Consider the following 18,633-nt stretch of genomic DNA (forward strand, 5'->3'; position numbering starts at 1 on the left):
GAGCTGACTTTTAGGTCTATCTTACTTCTACAATCCAAAGCCACCGACCAGCAAGATTTGGAAAGGCGCCCAGTGAGCTCAGCAGGTTGAAATTTGCAGCCTGTTCTCGGGTCTGCTTTTAATTTACAAATTTGGTCGAGTTGCGGGCGTGTCACTCGAATCTGGAGATTATCCAGCTCTGAGCCGATCCCTCCATCGAGTCAGCTCTGAGCCGGGGCTCCTCTGCAGGTAGTCACAGATTCAAATCCTCAGTCCACCAAAACTCAATCTTCACACTAGGAAACCATCTGCGCTACGAGAAGCATCATCAGGAGACCTTCAACTTCACTCTGAAATGCTCAGAAAGTGAAAGCTGATCAACGCAGCCACTCTCCCGCCAGGAGCTGAGGGTAAGAGCCGGTTTCAGCTGACTGGAACTGCTTGGGCTGTGCATTAAGTTGGTTTTATTGGTGTTTCTGTGTGTTATTTGAACGTAAATTGGTTGTTCGACAATTCGTAATGCAATGTATCAATCAGCAGAAGTCAGACTGGAATTACTTGTTGTTTAATGTGTTTTTTTTCAATTGAACTTTACAAAGCTTGAAATGTAAAGCAACCGCTTACATTCCAGTTAGAAGTTTTGCTTAGGTGTAGGTATTTATTACTGGGGGTTTCCTCCGAGTTAGGGTTAGCCCCGGTTTGCAGTTGTGTGACTGCGGGCTTTAGCCCAGTGTTCTGGTTTGAATTAAGCTGGTTTCATGTCGATGTTAGGAATGTTTGACATTGGGAATGTGCGGTGCTGTGCAAAGGAAGGGAGGCAATCACTCCAGTTTAAGGAAAGGAGATTGGCAAACTCGAGAACTGGGGAAAGGGGGGCTTGTGGAAGAGATCGGACAAAGGCTCTGAGAGGCTGTGGCTGTAGACAGAGACATACGCTGGGTGAGAAGGGAAAGGGGAATCGACCTCTGAACAGCCGGTGGGCGGGGGGTCACTGAAAGCGGGAGATGCTGACATAAGGTAAGAGACTGAATGAGGAGGTGATGTAGGTATGGAGAGATTGGGAATTCAGAGAGGGCTCCCTGGTGAGTAACATCAAGTTTGGACTTGAAAATGACAGACATTCCTGGCAGACCCCTTAAAGAGCCTCAGTGTAAAGTTAATAGCTCTGGGGTATTGCAGTCCACGCCACCTACCCTTCCTGCACTTAGCGAGACTTCCACCAGTTCCCCAAGCACACTCATTCGTTTGTAATTGTTTGATTTCCTTTCCTGTTCGATATATTTTTAGCCAGATATCTTTGTCGTTTTTAAGTATTTTCCTCTCTTACACCTACCAATTCTAATATTCAATTGTAGCCCATCAGATTAACATACACATATACATATATGCCGTCCTGCTGTTGGTGTTGCACGGGTTGCGATTGACGCCCCCTTTTCGCACTGAAGTTCGGAGGGATTTGGGGCGTGCGGTGACGGAAGAGCGGTAGTGATGTTCAGGAGTGAGGTCCTGATCTGTCTCCTGAGCACACTGAACCCCGGGAGCGGACCGTCTCACGTCGGGCTGAGTTCGCACGGGGTTTCAAAGCATTATTTTCAAATTTAACAAGTGACCGTTAAATCTCCTTAGATCCTTTTAATAAGTGTTAACTGTTTAAATAGGGACATTGCCAGCACTGCGCTCCTTTCACACAGCCGGTGATATAATTCCAGCCTGCCTGACAGCACAGCGAACTCTTAACTGGGATTTAATCTCCACCTTTGTGGAGTGAGTATTGATGTAATTGTGGCAGTGGCGCCGTGGCTGACCCATAAATTAACTCGCAAACACATTTGGAGAAAAATAAAAACATCTGCAGGACTGGAAGCAAGAGTTTAAATAATTTAGTACTTCCCAATCGTAGAACATAATTGAGGCGGGGGAAATCATCATCATAGGCAGTCCCTTGGAATCGAGGAAGACTTGTTTCCACTCTTAACATAAGTCCTTAGGTGACTGAACAGTCCAATACGAGAACCACAGTCCCTGCCACAGGTGGGACAGATAGTCGTTGAGGGTAAGGGGGGTGGGACAGGTTTGCCGGACTAAATAGAAGTAGAAACACACACAGAAAGTAAAGGCACAGCTTTGTGCCTGGAGTTTGTAAACTGTTGTTATTTGGCCTCTCGTATCTTCCTCAGCAAAAGGCTACGTTTGAGTTTTGTACCGAATCATGCTTCTAACTTGTTCAAAAAGTCCACCGAGCTTTTAACTCCTAAGGCCTCACCAGTGATTTGTATTAGTGAAACCCTAGCTTGAACAGCAGACACCCAAAGTGCAAGGTTGAAGACAGCAGGAGAGTAGATGAGATATATCAGGCAGTGGTGGTTAGGTGACCCGTTCGGGTTTTAGGAGGTTGGAAATACTGAGGGAAGTATTAAGGTCGTCAGTTTGAGGGCCTGTGAAAGAATGAGTGGGTCTCTTCAGTGAAACAAGAGATGGATAAGGTCTTGGCTAAAAAAACCCCGAAGCGGCAGGTACCATTCATAATAAAAACATAAGAATTAGGAACAGGAGTAGGCCATCTAGCCCCTCGAGCCTGCTCCGCCATTCAACAAGATCATGGCTGATCTGGCCGTGGACTCAGCTCCACTTACCCGCCCGCTCCCCGTAACCCTTAATTCCCTTATTGGTTAAAAATTCAGGGAAGTGATGTTAGGCTGAGGAGATGCACTGAGTGGAATGCCCAAGGAGTCGGTGCTGGGACCCCTGCTGCCTCTGAACAATATAAATCTCCTGGATTCAGAAGTTCAGTGCAAGTTGGTCAAATTCATACAGGTGATAATAAACTGAGGAATAGTGGTGTGAGGGAGGGGAGGGTTCTGGAAGAGCCTGGACAGTATGTGTGAGCAGCAATATGGTAGATGCCATTTAATGCAGATAAGGGCAAGCTCTTAAACATTGGAAGAAAAAATTGGGTCATACTAATTGAATTAAGTTAAATTAGCTCAGGAAGAGGCTGAAGAAGATCTGGTAGTGATAATAGACTTACTCCTGACCAGGATCAATTTTAACTTAGGGCGGCAAATTAGTGCTGGATGGATGGGAATACATGAGAGGCTCGAACCATTTTGACAGTTGGGCCTTGTTATCTTATCATGGGTGAGCTGCCCACGAGTTTTCAAATAGTGGGGTGGGTTGCAGGATAACTGATGAGCCTAGGGCCATAAAAAGAGATACACCCTCTCTTAAAGCAAGGACACTGGGTTACTGTTGCAGCATCTGAGGTGAAAATGAGTCATGCTATCCAGTTTCTTTACACCTTAGTCCATAGATACTGGTGCTATTGCTGCCCCTGCCCCCTTGACATTCGTGCAGTAGCCTCCTCCTCTGTTGTTGCTCCTGATCCTCTTCCTCCTCCACCAGCCAGATAGGAGATGCCAGAACTACTCCCAAGCTCAAGAAGGCTCACTTGTTTAAGTCTGAAAAGACACAAAAAATGCAAGAAAAAAATTCTTTTCTTCAAAGTACATGGTGGCTCTGGAATAACCAATGCTGACTTATTCAGAGATGCAACAAGCTTCAGTCTGCCGCTTTAAGTAACCCCGGTTTGCTTTCTCTACCATCCACTTTCCTGAGAAAAGTCTTTCACAAAGTGGCTGTCCTGATGTTTCCAGTGAAAATTGCAGCAGTGTCCCAGCTCCCTGGGGGACCCCGATTAAAATATTTAAATAATGTTGCCATTGATACAGGCAGACACCTGGATAACTACGGTCCTTACTGCATTCAAAATGGTGGCGCATTCAATGGAGATGGGATCAGGGCAGTAAGTATTACACCTCCATTTGCACTGTCCTCCAACCCCATTAGTGCCAGGCGAAACAAATTAAAATTGACCCAGCCATGTTGAGTCATTGCAGAGCAGCAAGTGACAAAGCAAATAGAATGCTGAGTTTTATTGCCAGATCAGTAGAGCATGGGGCAAAAATTCAACTTGGATGGTCGCACGTCGGACATTATTGTATCAGCCACCCATTATGTGCCTGCCTGATACTCACTATCATTGACAGCAATGAACTAAATATCGGGCGGGGCACATAACAGGCAGCTGATGCAATAATGTCTGTTTGAGTTACTGCCCATGACAAATTCTTCCCCTTGAGTCTAAAGACGTCACACTGAAGCTGTACAGTGCTCCACAGTGTATCCAGCCACACCTTGAATACTTTCAGATCTGCTCACCGAGTTAAGAGCGAAACATCAAATGAAGAAAAGGGAGATGAAGCCCATGGCTAGTGTCAGAGGACTGAGAAATCAGCAAAGGTTAGGTAAACCTGGACTCTTTTTTTACCCCCTTGAAAGGAAGTAAATGGGGGCATGTTATAGAAGTATAAAATATACTAAATGCAATAGAAAAGCACGACTGCAATTTAAACTACGACTGCAGAACAAGTAGACCATAGGTACAAATTGGTGAAAGGCAAATTCAGGACTGATGTCAGGAAGCACTTCACATAAACTTTAACCAGTAGCTGGAATGGTCCTACAAGTAGGGTAATGGAGTCATTCAAGAGGTGGGCAATGGATGGTGGGATCATAGATTTCTATGTAAGGACAAGCCAGGTGGATCAAATGGTCTCCTTTTCTGAACTTATCTATGTGAGTTAGAATATGGGATAGTGTAATGAGTCTTGCTTTTAAATACATTAAGAATTCAGGGAAGAGGAGGTGTGTTTGAAGCTCAGGAAGAACAAGACAGGAAAATTCAGAGAAATGCTGACCATAGTTGAATTGATAAAATAGAAAAAGTCATTCTTTATAATTTGGTCCTGTCAAAAACAATCAAAGATATGATGTCATGAAAGATGGAAAATATGCTTGTTAATTTTCAGCTGTGCCCTGTATAGGTAGGAATTCTAATAATATACTTGGTATAATCAACAGCTAGACGTTTTTGCTTCAGAGTCATTAAAAGCCGTTAGGTAGGTGGATGTTGCTAGCTATTAGAGATGGGTAAAAGGACACAATTAGAGAGACAGGCACCCACTCAAGCCTTATTGTAGTCTGTAACTACTACAAGCTGTCTAATTTGAAATGGACTTTAATTTTAATGGCTTCTGAAGAAAGGAAGTTAGCAGGTTGGATTGATACGAGACATAGGAACAGGAGTAGGCTATTTAGCCCTCAAGCCTGTTCTGCCATTCAAGCAGATCTCAACTTCATTTGTCTGTTTTTGCTCCATATCCTTTGATAACTTCATCAAAAAAAATCTATTGGTTTCAATCTTGAAAATTTCAATTGATCCACCAACCACAGCCTTTTTGTGGGAGCAAGCTACCAATTTTCACTCCAAAAGAGCCTACATCTAAATTTAGGATTATACCTTCATTTCTGATTTCCCCCACCAGAGATAATAGTTTCTCTATATCAACCTTATCAAATTCCTTCATTTTTAACACCTCAAACAGATCATCTCTCAACATTCTAAACTCAAGAGAACTCAAGTCAAGTTTATGCAAACTGTCCTCGTAATTTTGACCACAGTGATCCCAAGTGAACCCTGACAATGGCCAGATGTTTCTCCTGAAAAAAAGATGGGTTTTGAGCATGGGGATAGTTAAATTGTTAACCCGCTCCCAGGGGGTGGTATGTCAATTCAAATATTGTAATGACGCTCCATTTCCCCCTCCATTTAAAATGTAATGGCCTGGGGATGGCTGTCACACAAGTTGTGAAACCCAGCAGTTAAACCATGGTGAAAACTGCTGCATCCAGGAGGTAAGTGCCTTTATACCTACCTCCTGGATCCAGAGATCGACCATATCCACCCCTCCCCACGAGGCCTCCCCCGCCCACCCCCAGACCTCCCGCCCCTGCCCAGGCATCCCGTCCGGAACTTCTCTATCGCCCCCTTCAATTTTGATGATGAGGCCGGCCACGATCCTCCGGTGGTTGGCCACAAACCTCGGTGCTCCCCCCATCCTTGGCTGACTCCCCTCCCCTCAATCGCTGACCGCCTTCCTCCCGATTGCTGACCTTCCCCCCAGCCCACCTTCGGTGATCCCAGACCCGTTTCTGGCAATCCTGATCCCCAGAGCCGTGACGCTGACTGAGGCCTACCCGCCCACGGCCAACCAGCCTCTCAAGCTGGCTAGCTGCGGGCAGGAATCCGAGACCTGAGATTCAAATTTGGCCCTGCCGGTAAAATCGGCAGGGTCTGCGGGATACCCGGCTTTCCGGGTTTCCCTCCCACCTTGGAGCATCCCCCCCCCCCCCCACTGCCCCCATCCTACCCCCAACCTGCCTACCTGGAGAAAACTGCGGCCAATGTATCTGTCTGTTTGTTTCTTTGTCTCAGTATGTGTCTTTCTCCATCGCTCTATGTCATGTCCTCTCTAAAATTTTGTCCCTCCAACCTTTTCCGTTGCACATATAACAATGATCCTACAACACTTTGCTGGAAGCTAACTAGCTACTTATATTTAAAAAATTTGTTCATCTAGCTGTGAATCCATATTTTTTGTGTGAAATAACTTAATAAAAATTGAGAAAATCTCTGTTTACGCAAGAGGCACTGCATTTCTATGCGCATATTGAGTGTCATGTAAACACAAAAGAGGGTGTTGACAGCTCAATGAACAATGGATTTGTTCCAGTCCCCAGCAATTCAACACAATGTAAAGTATTTATTTGTTTATTTTAATAGTGGCACAGAATGTAGAATGTGAAGGCTTATATTTATATGAAAGCTACCTCATCATCATCATAGGCAGTCCTTCGGATTCGAGGAGGACTTGCTTCCACTTCCAAAGCGAGTTCTTCGATGGCTGAAAGCTACCTACAACTTATTTGGCATCCAATGTGTTAAGTATGGAAGAACTCCACAAGACTGAGTAATGCGAGCTAAAACTAACGTGACCTTAGTCTCGTTCGCACAACTCCAGAGTACCTAAGCAGCATGGCAGACAACCTTTTATACTCCCTTGCATGAGGTGTGCAGGTGACCCTTGGGCCTCCAACAGTTGTGCCCTCTGGTGGCAAGTCTTACACAGTTACAATGTTTACATACATAACATCACTCCCCCCAAAGGCTTTGATACAAATTATTTACAAGTTGAGATGATCCGGGGCCCTATGCTCCCTGGTTGATCGTCTGAGTTCAAACTCTGTGATGGATGACTTGGTCGGACCATTGCTGCATTGCGGTGTGGCTGGTCTGACAGGACTGTTGGGAATGGTGGGTTCATCCGCTTGATTGGCAGCGAGGTCGATTGCTGGTTGGGTGTGTGTTGGTGGATTGATGATGGTGATGACCTCTTCAGGTTGTTTCTGGTTGTCGGTGAATCGCAGTTTGGTCTGATCCAAATGCTTCCTGCACGTTTGTCCATTCAATAGTTTGACTATAAACACTCTATTCCCCTCCTTGGCCACGACAGTGCCAACGACCCATTTAGAATCATGACCATAGTTAAGGACAAACACAGGGTTGTTAACATCAATGTATAATACAGCCGCTCGATCGTGGTACATGTTTTGCCGGTGACGCCGGGTTTCCACATGATCATTTAGATTCGGGTGAACTAGGGAGAGTCTGGTTTTGAGTGCTCTCTTCATTAACAATTCTGCAGGGGAAACCCCAGTGAGCGAGTGGGGTCGCATCCAGTAGCTGAGCAGAACACGAGATAAGCAGGTCTGCAAGGAGCTTTCCGTCACGCGTTTCAAGCTTTGCTTGATAGTTTGGACTGCACATTCCGCTTGACTATTGGATGCGTGCTTAAACGGAGCAGACCTGACATGCTTGATGCCATTGCGGGTTATAAACTCGTTGAATTCCGATCTGGTGAAACACGGTCCATTGTCACTGACAAGGACGTCAGGCAAGCCATGGGTGGCTTAGAACCTCTTCCAGGTTGTGCAGGTGTTCGGTCGTGTCACAACCAGTAACCGTGAAACACAACGGTGCGCAGAACCGATTTCAGCAGAGTCTCCATGTTCCTCTGGAAGATGGCAGCAGCCGAGCGAATCCCAAAAGGGCACCTGTGGTATATGAATAGTCCTTCGTGCGTGTTGATGCATGTCAATCTTTTTGAAGATTCAGCCAGCTCCTGTGTCATGTAGACGGAGGTTAGGTCCAACTTGGTGAACGACTTCCCCCCCGCTAATGTTGCATACAGGTCATCTGCCTTGGGTAGCGGGTACTGGTCTTGTAACGAGACTCGGTTGATCGTTACCTTCTAGTCTCCGCAAATTCTGACCGTGCCATCGCTTTTCAACACCGGAACAATTGGACTGGCCCACTCGTTGAACTCGACTGGCGATATGAGTCCCTCTCGTTGAAGTCTGTACAGCTTGATCTCAACTTTCTCCATCATATATGGAACCGCTCGAGCCTTGTGATGAATGAGCCTTGCATCGGGACTAGATGGATCTGCACCTTGGCGCCTGTGAAGTTGCCGATGCCTGGTTCAAATAGCGACGGAAACTTGCTCAGCACTTGGGCACACGAGGCATCATCCACTGAAGATAGTGCTTTGATGTCATCCCAGTTCCATCAAATCTTTCCCAGCCAGCTTCTGCCGAATAGCGTTGGGCCATCCACAGTGATAAATCATGCACAGCTCCATCGTACGATATCGTAACTGCCGCACTGCCAATGACTGGTATGAGCTCTTTGGTGTAGGTGTGCAGCTTTGTCTGAATCGGGCTCAGTTTGGGCCTTTGTGCCTTGTTGCCCCACAGTTTCTCAAAAGCCTTCTGGCTCATAATTGACTCACTCGCCCCCGTGTCCAACTCCATTGATACCGGAATACCGTTCAATTTGACTTTCAGCATGATAGGCGGGCTTTTGGTGGTGAAGGTGTGTACTCCATACACTTCTTCGGATTGAGTTGCCTCTCTTGTTTGTTCTGCGTGATCCACGCCGGATCGATCATCCTCTGCCGATGCTGCCACATGGTGAGTCACAGCACTCTTGCACATTCGCTGGAGGTGCCCCATTGTTTCGCAACCTTTGCACATGTAGTGCTTGAATCGACATTGATGGGTTCGATGATTACCCCCACAGCGCCAACATGGTGCTAATGGATTTGCATTCACGCCTGATGGCGAACTCTGAATCATTCTAGGTCTTGCAGCTGCAAACGTGTAGGCCTTGCCATATGCAGTTCTGACTGCTAGCAATGTTATTTTATGCACAGTACTTGCCAGTGAGGTTCAATGCTGGGAAGATATCTGTCTGGTATTATCACTCGTGGATATGAATGCCTGGGCTATCATAATAGCCTTGCTCAGGTCTAGGGATTCGGCGGACAGCAGCTTGCGTAAAATGACTTTGTGGTCGATGCCAAGCACAAAAAAGTTCCACAGCATTTCCCCCAAAAATCCAGCAAATTCAGAAGTTCCCACAAGGCGCCTCAGGTCAGCGACGTAACTCGCCACGTCTTGGCCCTCAGAACGGTGGTGAGTGTAGAAGCGATACCTGGCCATTAAGATGCTCTCCTTCGGCTTGAGGTGTTCCTGAACCAGCGTACACAACTCTGTATATGTCTTCTCCGTTGGTTTCTCTGGTGCTAGCAGAATCTTGATGAGACCGTATATTGTGGACCCACACACGATGAGGAGAATCGCCCTGCGCTTGATCGGTTTATCGTCCCCATCCAGCTCATTGGCCACGAAGTACTGGTCGAGATGCTCAACGAAGGTTTCCCAATCATCACCCTCTACAAATTTCTAAAATACTAATGGTAGCCAATGGCCGCATGAATGTTCATAATCTGTTATTCGTTGACAATTGTTAAGTATGGAAGAACTCCACAAGACTGAGTACTGTGAGCTAAAACTGACGTGACCTTAGTCTCGTTAGTACAACTCCAGAGTACCTAAGCAGCATGGCAGACAATCTTTTATACTCCTTTGCACGAGGTGCTCAGGTGACCCATGGGCCTCCAACAGTTGCGCCCTCTGGTGGCAAGTCTTACACAGTTACAATGTTTACATACATAACACAATGGAAATAAAGTTGTACAAATAATTGAAAATATTTGATAAATTATTAGCAGCAATTTGTTCATAATCTCGTTCTACCAGCTCTTTCATATGAGATTTTTATAAATGTATTTATTGTATGCTTAATTCTCACTGTAATGTGCAAAGGCTTCCTTACATTAACAAACCCTTATTAAAACTTATTTCAAAAAATGATAGCGTTAATTATCTCTACTGTAAAAACGTGAAACATTATTGCATCTTAATAAATCAGTTAGTATATGTTGTCGATGTTGGATGCTGTGAGGGTGAGAAAGAAATGCAATATTCATTACAAATTGCTGCTTTATACCAGTACACATCTTTCCCAAAATTTACATTTCTTACTACTTGAAATGCTTATCCAGTTTAGTAGGTGATATGAAAATTGCACTAACAATCTACATGGTGCAGCAGGGAGACCAAATGAAAAGATTGTGTGCAACTATTAGTCCTAGAAGTATGGCAATCTCAGCCCCAACTCTTGAAACCTTTTATTAATATTTTAATCTTTCTATCCAAGCTTGCTTTTCCATTTTAATATTTCCATGTACTTGCACCCTCCTGGGTACCTCCTTTCTCTGACCTCGAATAATAAACACAGCCTGAATACTAATACTGTAAAACTTCATGGCAAGGGTAAAGCTTTAGTTTATACTTTCTTTCCTGTAATTTGACAGTGAACCAAAGTTTGCTGTTGTGCCAAAACACGAAAGAACAATGTATATTTAAAACAGCTACAACCTACAGCCTTTTAAAATGGAAACATGCCATTCCCTAACCATTACTTTATTAGTCTTCATAAGTGCATCTTTCTTTTTTTTAACCATGTTGCTATCTTGCACTATAGGATTGGGCCTTTCACCGAGAATTCTCTGAATTAAAAAGGAGACCTTATATAGACATTAGCATTCCTCTTTTACATTTCCTCTTGTATGTTTTCCTCGTCCTCCCCCCTCCCCCATACACCATGCTTCATTCACTGTTTTAAGCAAAGGGGCCCTGACATTATACTGTAAGACACTAGTGCAGACATGATCATTTGCGAGATTCCCTCCTGCATTTTAGCTGAGGTGTTAACCCATTCAAATTAAGTGAGTTAACAATGCTACCAGATCAGTGTAAAGAGGAAATTCATAAGGAACAAGTTAGATATTCACATGCTATTAATTGAGGGGCCGGGGTTGTCAATATTAAGCAAATCTGAGGTGCGAGGTTGTTGGTCATAAGCCAGTCTCACCAAAATCTTGTTCTCTGCTTAGCTGCAAGAGTTGAGGTAGGGATAGTCTAGAATCTGTGAGCCAGATTGGCTAGTAGATGTGCAGTATGCTAATTTTGTAGCACAGTTTATCTATATGAGAGAGAAAGCTTCCAAATAAAGACAGCGGGGTGAAACATCTGGTAAACATCAATTAGAGCACCCAAGATGCCAGTAAAATTAATGCTAGTAGGTAGCATCTGAGCCTGTGTACAATGGATGTCTGTGCGGAATCAACTGCTATTATCTCAATTAACATATTTGTCCTTTAACTGCTCATTTTTTACCTTACTCCCTCCCCCATCCTCATGCAGAAACAATAACCACAATATGTAATCATCCAGCCTTAAGAGCTGGAATGCCACCTTGTAAAATATTTCTTTGTATAAGCTCACGCTCTGCTGTGGGACCTGCACACATGCACAAACTCAATAGTTTAGAGCTGTTTTACATTGATAATGGGCATCAGAAATAAAAGTCCCGGAGGGTCCTGCTCATTCCCTCTCTTCAGCTATTTTTGCTTTCCGCTTTCCCACATTTATTTAAGGGATTTATTTGATCTATACATACACACTCTCACACGTACACACACCTATTTACTTCTGGTGATAATACAACATTTTTCCATTATTTAAATTCAATAATTCTAGGTGCCAGATCTGATCTGGAGTCAGCACAGCTCTAAATACAGTCTATTAGTGTTTTCTACTTTCATCTGCCACTTTTAACTCATGCTTATCTTTCACTACAACTGACAGAGCAAGCCTTTGGCTTCATGGTTGTATTCCTACCTCTGAGTCAGAAGGCGCAGTGTTCAAAGCCCACACCAGACAGTCCTGACGAGCGGAGATCAGAGCTCCGACTCTGAATCGAGGGGTGACATCCAGTGGAATACTCACATCTGGTGGATGTGAGGGGCTCCTCCTCATTGTATGGGTTGTAGGAGCCCATATGGGACTAACCACCCTACTGGCTGGTATAAAGATGGTTATGGCCTTGGAAGAAGCATTCAAGTTATGCATGGCCTGTCAGACTGTTAAGTCGCCTGCAAATCCTTCCACTACTTCACACTGTTCTCCAAGCGAAGAGCATGCAGATTTGAAAATGAGCATTAGCAAACAAACAGGAGCAAGATCTTGTAGGGTAATTTCCCAAGTTGGTGCTGCAGACAGTGAGCCTTGATCACACACAAGTGCACTGCCTATGATTTTCTGTCCACAATGACGAGAAAATTGAGGACAGCATGCCAGTGATTTCTTGATGATTTCCCTTATATAGGGAAAATCACGGTTAGCAGTATAAACTTGGAAAATCACTACACCTACCACACTTTCATTTGTGGCTACGTTCCTCTGATGCCATGCCTTCTTGTCATTTTTATTCTATGTTTTTCAAGAAACTCTCATGCAGCCTCTTTCTGCTGAGAGAAATCTTTGATTGGTATTTCTGCCATTTCAGAATTGGCCTCTAGGGGGTCTGCTGGTAGAATGGTCAGCCAACAATACCAATGGTACTACAAAAGCAAAATACGGCAGATGCTGGAAATCTGATATAAAAACAAAACATTTTTCCTTACCAACGGATCCATTACAGACCCAATTCACATCCGGACCGGGGTCAAACAGGGCTGCGTCATCGCTCCAACACTCTTCTCAATCTTCCTCGCCGCCAGGCTCAACCTCACAATCAACAAGCTCCCCGCTGGAGTGGAACTAAACTACAGAACCAGTGGGAAGTTGTTTAACCTATGCCGTCTCCAGGGCAGGTCCAAGATCACCCCAACCTCTGTCGTTGAGCTGCAGTACGCGGATGACGCCTGCGTCTGCGCACATTCAGAGGCTGAACTCCAGGATATAGTCAATGTATTCACTGAGGCATATGAAAGCATGGGCCTTACGCTTAACATCCGTAAAACAAAGGTCCTCCACCAGCCTGTCATTGCCGTACAGCACTGCCCTCCAATCATCAAGATTCACAGCGCGGCCCTCAACAATGTGGACCATTTCCCATATCTCGGGAGCCTCTTATCAACAAAGGCAGACATTGATGCAGAGATTCAACATTGCCTCCAGTGAGCTAGTGCAGCCTTCAGCTGTTTGAGGAAAAGAATGTTTGAAGACCAGGCCCTCAAATCTACCACCAAACTCATGGTCTACAGGGCTGTAGAAATACCCGCCCTCCTGTATGGGTGTGAGGCATGGACGATGTATAGAAAGCACCTCAAGTCACTGGAGATTTATCACCAACGATGTCTCCGCAAGATCCTGCAAATCCCCTGAAAGGACAGGTGCACCAACATCAGTGTACTCGACCAGGCTAACATCCCCAGTATTGAAGCACTGACCACACTCTATCAGCTTCGCTAGGCAGGCCACATAGTTCGCATGCCAGATATGAGACTCCCAAAGCAAATGCTTTATGTGGAGCTCCTTCGTGGTAAACGAGCTAAAGGAGGGCAGCGGAAACGTTATAAGGACACATTCAAAGCCTCCCTGGTAAAGTGCGACATCACCACTGACACCTGGGAAACCCTGGCCGAAGACCGCCTGAGGTGGAGCAAGTCCATCCGGGAGGGAGTTGAGCTCTTCGAGTCTCAACACAAAGAGCGTGAAGAGACCAAGCACAGGCAGCGGAAGGAGCGCGTGGCAAACCAGCCCCACCGACTCCTTCCCTCGACGAATGTCTGTCCCACCTGTAACAAGGTCTGTGGCTCTCGTATCGGATTGTTCAGCCATCAAAGAACTCACTTAGGGAATGGAAGCAAGTCTTCCTCGATTCTGAGGGACTGTCTATGATGATGGTGATAAAAACAGAAAATGCTGGAAATACTTAGGTCAGACAGCGCTTCTGGAGAGAGAAACAGAGTTAATGTTTCACAAGAACACAAGAAATAGAAGCAGAAGTAGGCCATTTGACCCCTCGAGCCTGCTCCGCCATTTAATAAGATCATGGCTGATTTGATCATGGACTCAGTTCTACTTCCCTGCCCGCTCCCCATAACCCTTTATTCCCTTATCGCTCAAAAGTCTGTCTGAGAGTTCTGACGAAGGGTCATTGACCTGAAACGTTAACTCTGTTTTTCTCTCCACAGATGCATCCTGACCTGCTGAGTATTTCCAGCATTTTCTGTTTTTATTTAATGCCAATGCGACGCTCTCCAAGATGAAGAACCATTGCCATAATTTATTTTCATCTAGCAGTGTAGGCGAAGCCTGGAAATATTATGCAAGTTGTTCAGAAAATTTCCAAAAGGTTAATCAGATGCTAAGAGGCCATTTATTTCCCACTTACTCCTGTGGAATTCTGCTGTCAGCAGTTTTGATGTTACCTTAGCATCATCACTTTGCAGGAGGTAATGGAGCTCCTCCCAATTTCCTGACATCCATAATGATGTGGTCTGTGGTTGATTACCATGGTTTGAAATTTGTGAACTTTAGCACATTTTAGGCCATTCCCTCTGACCTCTCTGAGGTATGCCATTAAAAGAGAGGCTGCAGCTGGGGAATTCTGCCAAAATTCCAGCTTCGAATTGATAAAAGGTGGCAATCTTATGTAAGATTTCTGAATCTCTGGCATTAAATTGACAGCAAGACCCATTCTTTTAAAACAATTTGTAATAGTTTATTAAACACACACACATGCACATCTATCAGCAGTCGTCAGCTATCCTACAGACCTACTTAGTTACAATAGATACAATGATGTTACAATAATGAAGGTATACTTTCCTTTCCTCTGGCAAAACACACAGCCTACTTCTTTGTCTGTAGAGGAAGGTCCTGCTTTTGCCGTGTGCTTAAGAAAAGAGAAAAGAGACCCAACAATCTTTAACTTGACTTATTATACCCATGAAGGCCATTGTTTCTCAGAAAGGCACAGGATTGGGTCTTGGTTCCAGGGCCATTCCTGATTGGCTTCTCCTCGTACATGTGTCTGTCTGGAGGGCTGATGCCATTCCTTGATTAGGTTAATGGCTTTCCAATTAACATCTTTTCCAGTTTGATGAGTTTCAAAGCCATGGAGACATGAATGTGGGGAAGTCATCCATTTTGTTTCTTTCAACACTGCAGCCTTTACGTATAATCTACACTTTTAACATTTATACAGAATTAATTTTATTGTTACTAAACACTTTATTCTTACAGACTCCCCATCTTGAGGGGGAAATATTCTTACTGACTCCTCATATGGTTTATCTCCTCAGGGTTCACATATCATAAACATTGAGAGGGTTCTGATAGCTCTGCTGTTTATGTTTCTGTGAGGTGGATGACCACTGTATAATGGGTTTTAAACTTAGAGAGAGAGAGAGAAAAATGGATGGCCTGACTCGGTCTCCACCTCGTAAGGTGTGTGCCACACATTTACTCTGGTACAATAATATCTCCAACGGAGACCCTCCCCTTCCCGTATCTTCAGCCACCGTCGCTTCTCGAAGCACATTGATGATGTTCGTAGGCCATGTTGCAGCTCCCGCTTCTTCATCTTCCCTCGGCTTCAGTCGTGGTCAGTGTTGTCCCGACAATCATAAGGATCTATATCATGGTCTGTGGGAAACAAGATCAGTGCAGTATTTACTCTTTGGCAGATTTTAACTGACTAACGTGAAACCATTTCTTGTACTTAATGCCCCTTCTCCCGGTAACTGAATCAAATAAACCGCGGGGTTTAATCGGTCTATAATGGTATGTGGTCCCCACCACCTGGGCTCAAAGGCAGTTTCTTTTTCACATAATGTGAAATCATTACTGAGTCTCCCATCTGATATTCAAAGGGACGTACTTTCTTGTTAAAGTACCTTTTAATTTGTCTTTTTGACTTCCCCAATTTGGTGGCCACAAATCAATTCATCTGATCGGTGTGATTTACCACTTGTTCCAGCCACTTGGAACTACATGATTTCATTGTCAGGGGACTCATCCCTGTTAGTGTTAGTTGGCCTGGTGTTCTCATGAGCTTCCCCATCATGGCCTGATATGGGGAGATCTCTGTTGTTTTATGAGGTGTGAACTCATTGCCATTAAGCACATTAGCAGCATGTTAGCCCATTGAGTGGGGTTGTCCGCACACAATTTTTTAAACATAAACTTGAAGGTCCAGTTCAGCCTTTCAACCCATCCGGACAACTGGGGGGTGGTGAGCTATGTGTACTTTGTGTTTCATTCCCAACATTTCCTCAGGTGGGTAAAAATTTTAAAGTGTGAACCTTGATCGCTGTCCACTTGTACTGGTACTCCCCATCTACAAAACACATGATTTAAGAGTGTTTTGGCTGCCGTGATTGCGTTGTTGGAGTGGCAGGGGAATGCTTCGATCCATTTAGTGAATTGATCCACCACCACTACGGCATGCTGAAAATTGCCTTGCGCCTGTGGAAGTGGCCCAATTAAGTCTTATAGAAGGTTACCACGGCTGAATAGTGCCGTGCTGTGGGGTGGAAGTGAAAGAGGGAGAGCAGTTCCTGACCCACCTCTGGTGGAACACACACTACCGGACAGGTGTTTGGCTTTCTTTTGAACATCAGCAACTGCTCATCTGAGTCAGGAGCAGTGACTAGTATGGTATTTGGAGCCCAGGCTGTCGGTTGAGGAAGGGGTCTGTCTTCTTTGTGCCAGGTGCTTACAACAGCATATGACCAATATTGCTGCTGCAGGGATTTTAACTCTAGATGATCTGTAGGGGAGGGCTTGCTAACAACATTTCAGGACTCAACATAGAAACATAGAAACATAGAAAATAGATGCAGGAGTAGGCCATTCGGCCATTCAAGCCTGCACACCATTCAATAAGATCATGGCTGATCATTCCCTCACTACCCCTTTCCTGCTTTCTTTCTAAACCCCTTGATCCCATTAGCCACAAGGGCCATATCTAACTCCCTCTTGTATATATCCAATGAACTGGCATCTACAACTCTCTGCGGCAAGGAATTCCACAGGTTAACAACTCTCTGAGTGAAGAAGTTTCCCCTCATCTCAGTTCAAAATGGCCAACCTCTTATCCTAAGACTGTGTCCCCTGGTTCCGAACTTCCCCAACATTGGGAACATTCTTCCCGCATCTAACCTGTCCATTCCCGTCAGAATCTTGTACGTTTCTATGAGATCCCCTCTCACCCTTCTAAACTCCAGTGTACAAAAGGCCCAGTTGATCCAGTTTCTCCTCATATGACAGTCCAGCCATCCCTGGAATCAGTCTGGTGAACCTTCGCTGCATTCCCACAATAGCAAGAACGTCCTTCCTCAGATTAGGAGACCAAAACTGAACACAATATTCCAGGTGAGGTCTCACCAAGGCCCTGTACAACTGCAATAAGATCTCCCTGTTCCTATACTCAAATCCCCTAGCTATGAAGGCCAACAGACCATTTGCCTTCTTCACCGCGTGCTGTACTTGCATGCCAACTTTCAATGACTGGTGAACCATGACACCCAGGTCTCGCTGCACCTCCCCTTTTCCTAATCTGCCGCCGTTCAGATAATATTCTGCCTTTGTGTTTTTTCCCCCAAAGTGAATAACCTCACATTTATCCACATTATGCCCCATCTGCCATTTGCATCTGCATACTGCATTTGCCCACTCACCTAACCTGTCCAAGTCACCCTGCAGCCTCTTAGCATCCCCCTCATGGCTCACACCACCACCCAGCTTAGTGTCATCTGCAAAATTAGAGATATTACACTCAATTCCTTCATCCAAATCATTAATGTATATTGTAAAGAGCTGGGGTCCCAGCACTGAGCCCTGCAGCACTCCACTAGTCACTGCCTGCCATTCTGAAAAGGACCCATTTATCCCGACTCTCTGCTTCCTGTCTGCCAACCAGTTCTCTATCCACGTCAGTACATTACCGCCAATACCATGTGCTTTGATTTTGCACACCAATTTCTTGTGTGGGATCTTGTCAAAAGCCTTTTGAAAATCCAAATACACCACATCCACTGGTTCTCCCTTATCCAGTCTGCTAGTCACCTCCTCAAAAAATTCCAGAAGATACGTCAAGCATGATTTCCCTTTCATAAATCCATGCTGACTTGGACCGATCCTGTCACTGCTTTCCAAATGCGCTGCAATTTCATCCTTAAGGATTGATTCCAACATTTTCCCCACTACTGATGTCAGGCTAACCAGTCTATAATTACCCATTTTCTCTCCCTCCTTTTTTAAAAAGTGGTATTACATTAGCTACCCTCCAGTCCATGCGAACTGATCCAGAGTCGATAGACTGTTGGAAAATGATCACCAATGCATCCACTATTTCGAGGGCCACTTCCTTAAATATTCTGTGATGCAGACCATCAGGCCCCAGGGATTTATCGGCCTTCAATCCCATCAATTTCCCTAAAACAATTTCCCGCCTAATAAGGATATCCTTCAGTTCCTCCTTCTCACGAGACC

General features: G+C 44.9%; 1 protein-coding gene across 2 annotated transcripts in view; it reads left to right on the forward strand.

Annotated features, from left to right (window-relative positions):
- Window positions 1-220: 220 nt before the first annotated feature.
- Window positions 221-18,633, forward strand: part of LOC139260007 (collagen alpha-3(VI) chain-like) — a 263,220-nt gene continuing 244,807 nt past the window's right edge. For both annotated transcript variants that reach the window (XM_070876050.1, XM_070876051.1), the window contains exon 1: window positions 221-389. The gene's annotated coding sequence lies outside the window, so the exon portion shown is untranslated. The remainder of the gene's footprint in view (window positions 390-18,633) is intronic.

This window comes from Pristiophorus japonicus, chromosome 3 (genome assembly GCF_044704955.1).
Source record: "Pristiophorus japonicus isolate sPriJap1 chromosome 3, sPriJap1.hap1, whole genome shotgun sequence".
Taxonomy (NCBI): Eukaryota; Metazoa; Chordata; class Chondrichthyes; family Pristiophoridae; genus Pristiophorus; species Pristiophorus japonicus.